Genomic DNA, 9,332 nt, shown 5'->3' on the forward strand with positions numbered 1-9,332 from the left:
CATCTTTTTGTAGCTAAGATAAACAAACTTCTAGTCAGCGATCCTTCGACTGCACACCAATCCTTACAGATCCAAAAAGTGGTCATCCTCCCTCTCGCAACCACAGTGATGTTGCGGGCCTCTTTGGTGGCTTCTGTTATCCATTGCTCTGCTCGCTCGACTGGCTTTTCGTCCGCATTTGTGCAGAAGTTGTAACAGGCTGATCCGATCTCAGATTCGAACACGTCCGTGGTTTACATAATGTACGTATGTTAGACCATCGTTGAAATTACAGGCTGCCACCCTGACCGCGGTATCGACTATTTTTTTCCCGCTGTGAATGATTTTTCAGAGACACTTTTTCACAGATCGCATTGGAACTCGATAATGAAGTTTGTGGCGAACTTGGAATGAGCACTACAGTAAAGCAGACAGCCCAGAGAACATTTTAAGTAAAAAATATCGATTATTTGAAATTTTCAAAGAAGACCACCCCGTCAAGCAAAAAGAGAAACATCCAACACGTAGCTGAAAATTTTTCCGGGTTGTATGGCCGTGATCCATGGAACTCTTCAATCCCTGACGTATCGTCCAAGGATACGTTGGACATCTTCGGAGGTGCTCCTGGTTGTGCCGAGTCTTGGCGACTGACGAGTCGGACTTCGAAGAGCGGCCTAAATACTGTGGAATGTGGGCGTGGTCTGGATTGAAGAGTTCCATGGACCACGGCCATACAACCCGGAAAAATTCTCAGCAGCTGAAACATCCGGTCGTGAAAGCCTTCATTGTGTGATCCAACACGTTTTTCAGATCAGGGAAAAGCACACATTTCTAATTTCCTTTCGTGTATTATTTGAACGGTTAATTCATAAAAGCAGCAAGTTGCTTAAGATTTGTAAGTCTCTACATCTTGGCTGATGATCCAGGTTCAGCTGAAGAATAACCGTTTTTTAAATACGGATGTCAATAGAACAAGCTTTGACTACAGCATAAAAACTTCACTTTTATATGTACCAGACAATGTTCTTGTTGTAGTTGTGGTCTTTAAGCTAAAAGTTGGTTTGATACAACTCTGTTTCTACTGTACGAGCCTCTTCATGTCCGAATAACCACTCTGTAACCTATTTCAGTTTGAAACTCCTTACTGGTAATCAAGACTTTCTCTTCCTCTACAATTTTTATCCCTCGCACTTCCTTCTATTAGCAAACTGAGAATTCCTTGATGCCTCAGGATGTGTCCTATTAACTCATCGCTTCTTTTGCTTCAATTGCGCCATTAAGATCTCTCCTTCCTAAATCGATTCAGTACCCCTTCATTAGTTAGCCGACCTACTCACGTCATGTTCAGCACAGTATTTTCTTACTATCTGAACTACTATCTGAACTATCTGAAAGCTCCGGACAAATACTTCCCTGATATTTAAATTTACATTTGATTTTAACAGATTTCTCTTTTCCAGAAACGCTTTTCTTCCTGTTGCAACTTTGTAATTTATACTCTTTCTACATCGGCTATCATGAGTTATTTCGCTGCACAAAGCAGCGAATGTGGTCAATTCCTTTTGATGTCTCATCAAATTAATCAGACAAAACGGCAGGTCAATGTAAAGTGTAGTAAAACAAAAGCTGAAACTTCTGGTAGTCGATGTTTACATACCATTACGTGATGACAGTCATTTTGTTCTCCATCTCGGTAGTGTTGCCTTTTTCCTCATCGAGAACATTTTTACTCTTGATACCAAAGCGTAACAAGCATGAAATAACATTTAGCTCACCTAAGGGTCAAATGCTCGACCTAGCCGGCCAGGGTGGTCGACCGGTTCTAGGCGCTACAGTCTGAAACCGCGCGACCGCTACGGTCGCAGGTTCGAATCCTGCCTCAGGCATGGGTGTGTGTGATGTCCTTAGGTTAGCTAGGTTTAAGTAGTTCTAAGTTCTAGGGGACTGATGACCTCAGAAGTTAAGTCCCATAGTGCTCAGAGCCATTCTTTTGCTCGAACTACCACGACACAAATAATATATCGCCACGACTGTGAACCTACAAACACAAAAACGAAATGAAGTGATCGCATGGCACTGAGTCCCCCCTTGGAGAAGGTCGGCCACCGAATTAAATGTCTTTTCAGTTCACGCCACACGGGGTGACTGGCGTGCCGATGACGATGACATGATGATAAGGACAACACAACACCCAGTCTCCGAGCGGAGAAAATCTCCGACTCGGCAGGGAATCGAACTCGTGCGCACCACATGGCAGTCAGACGCGCTGATCGCCAGCTAAAGGGGGTGGAAACCTACAAACAAATTACTTTCGATAACGAATTGCGCACACTTAACCGATAGAGCTGCTCTTTCCCTAAATGTGTTGCGAAGGTTGAGGGATAATCAACAGAAGGTTGAAGCGAATTCGTAATTATTGTTTCTTCTACTGAGAGACGTACTGAAGTGTGTAACGTTGCATCTCTGACATTACTCTTCCTAAATATATTAAAGAAATCAATTCTCAAGCACCTGACTGTGAGTTTTAAAATAATCTCTGACAATTCCTGACAACTGTTCTGCAAAGTTCCTGTACCCAACGGACAACTTACCTCGTCTTGCTGCTGCAACTGCGTGATCTGCACCATGCTAAAAATATTTCAAAAGCAATACTGCGATCCATGCAGAGTGTAATGCGTAGCCATAATAATTGCAACGACTACCGGTACTGCTATAAATTTTTTTATAGAGAAATTGAATGATCGGTAGGTGGTTTGATCAACTAACCTTAAACAGTGTAAAAAATGAAAGAAACCAATAAAAACTTTAATTTACTATATTCGCAAAATAGATTACTTAAACACTTACAGACTTCACACAGACCTAAATAAATCCACAATGTCTATACGCAATAAACACGTCTGTGGCCACAACAAAGATACGAATATTACTTTCAATGTATGCATACACAAATCTGACAAAATCCCTCCAGTGCGCAAGCAAGCAACAGCAACAAAGTGCATCAACAAGACAAATTGCCAAAAATCCTCAATTAATACCTACGTCTCGTCTGGCGCTACTAGCACGATCATGGCAGGGTACGACCTCTGATGTGGCACTGCTTCTCTCCACCGTATTTTGCATCCGACAACTTCCGACTCGTTCGGAGCTGTTCGCTCGCTACTACTCGCGATAATAATATCTCAGAGTGGTATGCACACCACAACCGAATTATTGGTCAACTTTGTAAAGAAGTTCAAAATGGTTCAAATGGCTCTCATCACTATGGGACTTAACATCTGAAGTCATCAGTGCCCTAGACTTATAACTACTTAAACCTAACTAACCTAAGGACATCACACACATCCATGGCCGAGGCAGGATTCGAACGTGCGACCGTAGCAGCAGCGTGGTTCCGGACTGAAGCGCCTAGAACCGCTCGGCCACATGCAAAGAAGTATTAACGTACAAATTTCAAGGTCTCCTCAACACACATGTACGTGAACTACACTATCACTATCAACCAGGGAAAACCACAGATATTGGAATAACAGGGGCAAAACGTTAAGGATGTAGTGGTATTGTTGTTAGCCTCACGTGGGGAGACAAATTTTGTATCTCTGCTTTCATTAAGCACACTTTGGAAAGCTATGTAAGGGATAACACCACTGTAGAATTTTCAGAAAATCATTTTTGTTTTTATTGGCTTAAAAGAGGCCTTGAACTTTCTAAATTATGAAGCAAACAGTCTTATCCCTAAAAAAATTGTTTTGTGGAATTCTGAGCTCTTCTTCTATGTCTTCGATGACCCGAAACGGCCTATCATCGCCAACTCGGTACCCCAAGTAGTGTATGGGTATAGTCAGAAGCATTTTAGAACAATCATAACACGTTAGCTTGGCGTCAGCAAGCGTCAGTATGTGTACGAAAAGGACGATTCTTTCAGTTTGAATCTTGATTTTTGTATACAGTATCCAATTTTGATACTTGATTTGTGATCTTGTAGTATGGAGTTTTGTCTTTCAAGTAAGAATGAGTGGTAAGGAAGTGTACTGATGTAGATAAAGTACGAAAACATAGTATCTAACACGGCGTCGAAGCAGTACGTCATCAAAGCATCCAGAGAGTAGACATGAGACTGAAAGCACTTCGTAAGATGTGAGTGCCTCTGCTAAGAAACTGAAACACAGTGGCCAGGATTTTAATGTAAATTGCGGATTGAGCTATAACATTATAAACCGTCTTGGCGTTGTTCTCTGTTATTTCTCAACCGTGTGATGTAAAAGGTGCGATGCAGACATCACGTTGCAAGAGCAAAGTGTGTGAGGTTTAGGCTTCACAACACTTATTGCTTGTCCAAACTGCCCAGAAGTTGTTATACCAACTAGCAACTTTACACAGAATGCATATGAAATCAACTGTTGAATCGCCCTTGCACTGCGCCTATTTGGAGTAGCGCTAAACGGAACTGAAAAGTTTTATAAATTATAGAGCGCAGCAATCAGTCCTCCTTTTTTTGCAGGTTTTATTTGGCAAATCCAGATTTCGGCTAGTGCCTAGACATTATTACTGCACTATTTTCTAGCCTCTATGCATGTCAGTTCCCTGTTGTTAGGGCGCCAGTCACAGTTCTTTGAATACTACTGTATAAAGAAGGTAGGCCAATTGCCTGCAGCAGATCGTCTCGAATTCTGCATGCCTCAGGAGAATCGCTTTATTGAAATGTTTTCCGACTAAAATTTTTGTAATATACGTAAATATACGCTCAATAACTACCCCAAGTATTATTTCTCTATCACCTTCCCTTCTGCCAAAAAAAAAAAAAAAAAAAAGAAGTCAGGGAAACGCTTATGTTAGGCCGTTACGGTAGTGTTATCCCTTAATTGATGACTAACTTTTTTTATGCAGTTCGAGAAGGCAGTCGACATTAATTACATTTATTAACTATAAAAATATACAACTCTTGCAACCAATAAAAATTAACGCATTAGATTTACCTGCTGTAAGAATGTAATTAAAGAATGTCATAATTTTTTTATTTCCAGTAAATTGATATAAGTCGGACTATGGTTAAATTTATTGTAGTTGGCTTTTAAAAATTAGTTAATAAGCTATTCTGGAAAGATTAAAAATCGTTTCATCACCCAGTAAGTTTCATAAGTATCAAAGTAAAAGATTAATACACTCATATTACTGAGCACCTCAGGATAATTTTTCCTGGACGTCAGATGATGCTTGAGTCATATGCTTTTACTTGGGTGCATTACTGCATTTCATTACCGGATGGCGATGGGTCTATTGTCAATATTGGCTGTTGTGTGGTGTCCACTTTATGCTCCAGAGATAAGCAGCGTCTGTAGGAAGCATGGAGGCAAAAAAAAAGAAGGCAGCTGGTTCAAATGGCTCTGAGTACTATGGGACTTAACTTCTGAGGTCATCAGTCCCCTAGAACTCAGAACTACTTAAACCTAACTAATCTAAGGACATTACACACATCCATGCCCGAGGCAGGATTCGAACCTGCGACCGTAGCGGTCGCGCCGTTCCAGACTGTAGCGCCTAGAAACGCTCGGCCACTCCGGCCGGCAAGGCAGCTGGCGCTACAGACTTACGCTGTACGTTGTTTTGAAGCCAGAGTGGGCAGGGCCTGCCGGCATTTTAAGTAGCCCAAAACATCCGCAGATTACTGATTACAAGTGCTTCTTGTTCATTATTTCTGTCCTGTGCGCGTAACAGCTGCTTTAAATACTAAAAATTATCAAGCTTACACGATTACCGTAGTGTCAGGAAGGCAATTTCGAACTTTTTCAGTTCTTGGATGTGTATTTGCTATAGTAATAATAAGGTAGAGCAAAGAGTGAGTTACAGTGATCAGTTCAGCGATAGGATGATCCTTATGAGAAATGAAACACAACCAGCGCTAACAGGTATAGTTCAGTTGTACAGGTCAACGTTGCAACCAAAGATAACACTATAGAATGAGCGTACGAATTTAACGAGTAATTCACTGTATAAAAGGAATATGATGAATGAAAACACCATTGACAACTAATAATACTTGGTTTTGATTGACCATACTACGGGTTTCACGGTTTACAGCCGCATTTTCAGTTGCAGCCTACATAGTTAAGAATTGAAATATAATTATAAATGAAAATTTGTGCTGTTATACAAGATTACTTGAAGACTTGTACATTACATTAAACCACCTTAGGTGAACCCAACGTTCTTAGTCAAGGTTTTGCCATTCAGAGAATAAGCAAATATTTAAAAAAAATTAGAGGAACGAAAGCTACTTGGGAAGGCGATCTGTGTAATATTCTCTACTAATTTTGCCAGGTAGGTAGCACCAATATACCAGCCATTTATTGCATGTGTCAATATTTATAAGTACACTCATGCTGATAAATTAAGGGTAATTGCAGAATGTGGTGCCACACCACGTGGCACTACACAAAACTGCCGCTAATAGCATAGCCACATAGGGAACACACACACCAAAACACATGTGCTGCAAAACGCCATTGTCTCCTGCGCATGTACCCCGACATCATGGGATATGATCACCATGCACACGTACACAGGCCGCACAACAGTTTGGCATACTCTGGATTAGGTGGTCGAGCAGCTGCTGGGGTATGACCTCCCATTCTTGCACCAGTGCCTGTCGGAGCTCCTGAGGTATTGTAGGGGTTTGAAGACATGCAGCGATACGTCGACCGAGAGCATCCCAGATGTGTTCGATGGGGTTTAGGTCTGAAGAACAGGCAGGCCTCTCCATTCGCCTGATATGTTTCAAGGTACTCCTCCACGATGGCAGCTCCGTGGGGCCGTGCGTTATCATCCATCAGGAGGAAGCTGGGACCCATTGCACCCCTGAAAAGGTGGACATACTGGTGCAAAATGACGCCCCTTGACACCTGACCTGTTACAGTTCCTCTGTCAAAGACATGCAGGGGTGTATGTGCACCGATCATAATCCCATCCCACATTATCAAACCACGACCTCCATACCGATCTCTTTCAAGGACATTAAGGGGTTGGTATCTGGTTCCTGGTTCACGCCAGATGAAAACATGGCGAGAATCACAGTTGAGACTATACCTGGACTCGTCTGTGAACACAACCTGGAACCACTGTCCCAATGACCATGAACTTACTGTGTTCTTGACACCAGGCTTTACAGGCTCTCCTGTGACTAGGGGTCAGTGGAATGAACCTTGCATGTCTCTGGACGAATAAACCATGTCTGTTCAGCCGTCTGTAGACTGTGTGTCTGGCGACAACTGTTCCACTGGCTGTGGTAAGGTCCCAAGCAAGGCTACCTGCAGTACTCCGTGGCCGTCTGCGGGCACTGATGGTGAGATATCGGTCTTCTTGTGGTGCTGTACACTGTGGTCGTCCCGTACTGTAGCGCCTGGACACGTTTCCTGTCTGCTGAAAAAGTTGCCATAATCTTGAGATCACACTTTGTGGCACACGGAGGGCCCATGCTACGACTTGCTGTGTTTGACCAGCCTCCAGTCGCCCTAGTATTCTACCCCTCATAACATCATCACTATGTGTTCTTTGAGCCATTTTCAACAGTCACCATTGGCACGTCTGAAAAGTCTGCACACTTACTTGCTGCACTGTACTCTGACATGCAACAACAGACCTCTGTGTTGTGGACTGCTGCCAGTGCCACCTTGTGACGACTGCAGGTCAAATGCACCACATGGTCATACCTCAAGGAGATTTAAATCCGCAGACCACCCACCAGAGCGTTGTTTCACCATGGATCAGCATTATCCTTAATTTATGAGCATGAGCGTAAAAGAAACAGTGTGAAGGGCTAAAACCAATTTACAACATATAGCTCAACGTAGTTAATAGTGGAAATAGTGTTAGACTGTAGGTACAAAATAGAATAAACTAGGAGGCTGCTTTCTAACCACACCAAAGAAGAAGCAGCTTACAAGAGTAGGCGCTGCCTTCACTGGCCACCAGGAAACACTGACTGCCCAGGAGAAGCTAGAAAAGGCGGGTTCTGGCACACTAGCTCACTTTCCGGCTCACCCTCTGGGTTTCACAAAGAAAATAGCTAGTTATCCAAAACCCGATTTTCTAGCTACTCTCACCCACATTTTCAGATCTAACTCACTCTAAAATACTTATTTCATACAAAAGGGGAATATAAGAAGACAAATTTAATATATGTTTTTTAATAAAAGGTGAACATAAGAGAATAATTAAAATGAATTGGCTAACGAAAATTATTCACTAGCAATCATAAGATTTTTATGCAGAGCTCACTTTCTGGCTCACAAATTTTCAGTTTTTATTTTCTCTACCTTTTTTAAAATGTTTCAAAATTGTACATAAGCATAAATTTTTAATTCATTTATGTAGAAGTAAAAATTAATAATTAAAAACTTTCAGTAAGTTTCTGTGTTGAGCATCATATGTAAGATTCTTCTTTCCATACATAACTACATATGGTAAAGCGTCTCCAGAAATTTTATCATTAAAAGTTGGACACAGTTTCATAGTCATTTTCTGTGATGTTACAGTATTCTTTCTTCGAGTTATATTAATGACATAATTTGGATAATTCGTTATGAAATTAATTGGAGTAATAGTTAGATCTGCTTCCAGTTGAGTAACTCATTTAAAATCGAGAAATGCATTGTATGCTTTGAGAAAATTATTTGGAGGATTATTATTCCACATCTCCTCTGGGAGAATTTCGTTTCTTCCATTTTTCAAATATATATTCTATAGGTTAATGTGATCGAATAATGAAGAGTCGAGTAACTGATTGTTTTTACGATTTGTCTGAAATTTAACAAATACGAAATATGGCATATCAAATTTTTCTGAGTTATAGTAATTCGTAATATCTAGTTCAAAATTATTCTTACCACAGAATCCAGCAACTTCTACAGTTGGTAGTTCATAAAAGGATATCAGAATTTTCGAATTTTACCCTTTGTTCTAACTTGTAATCTGCTTCATATTTAACAATTGGTACACGAATTTCCATGCATTCTACAACAATTTTACCTTCTTCTAGAAGAGTGTCTTTTATTTCAATTCCGGCATAATTATGATCACACCATCGAAGAATAGAAGATCCAGCACTTGATGATCATGAAAAACTTACTGTTAAATTTCCCTCCCACATAATTTCCTTAAAATCTTTAAAAAAATCCACCAACCATTCCTAATTGGTAAACCACTTCATTTTTCTTGGTCTTTATTTTTGTATTATTAAGCATATGTCCTTCCATACCTATTTTATCAGCAAGAGATGAAGTCAAATGTAGTAAAACTGATGAGGAAATAAAAGGATGTTTGATTGTAGATAAAATATGATTTCCTTTCTTTATGGT

The sequence above is a fragment of the Schistocerca cancellata genome, chromosome 7 (genome assembly GCF_023864275.1).
Source record: "Schistocerca cancellata isolate TAMUIC-IGC-003103 chromosome 7, iqSchCanc2.1, whole genome shotgun sequence".
In the NCBI taxonomy this organism is placed as follows: Eukaryota; Metazoa; Arthropoda; class Insecta; order Orthoptera; family Acrididae; genus Schistocerca; species Schistocerca cancellata.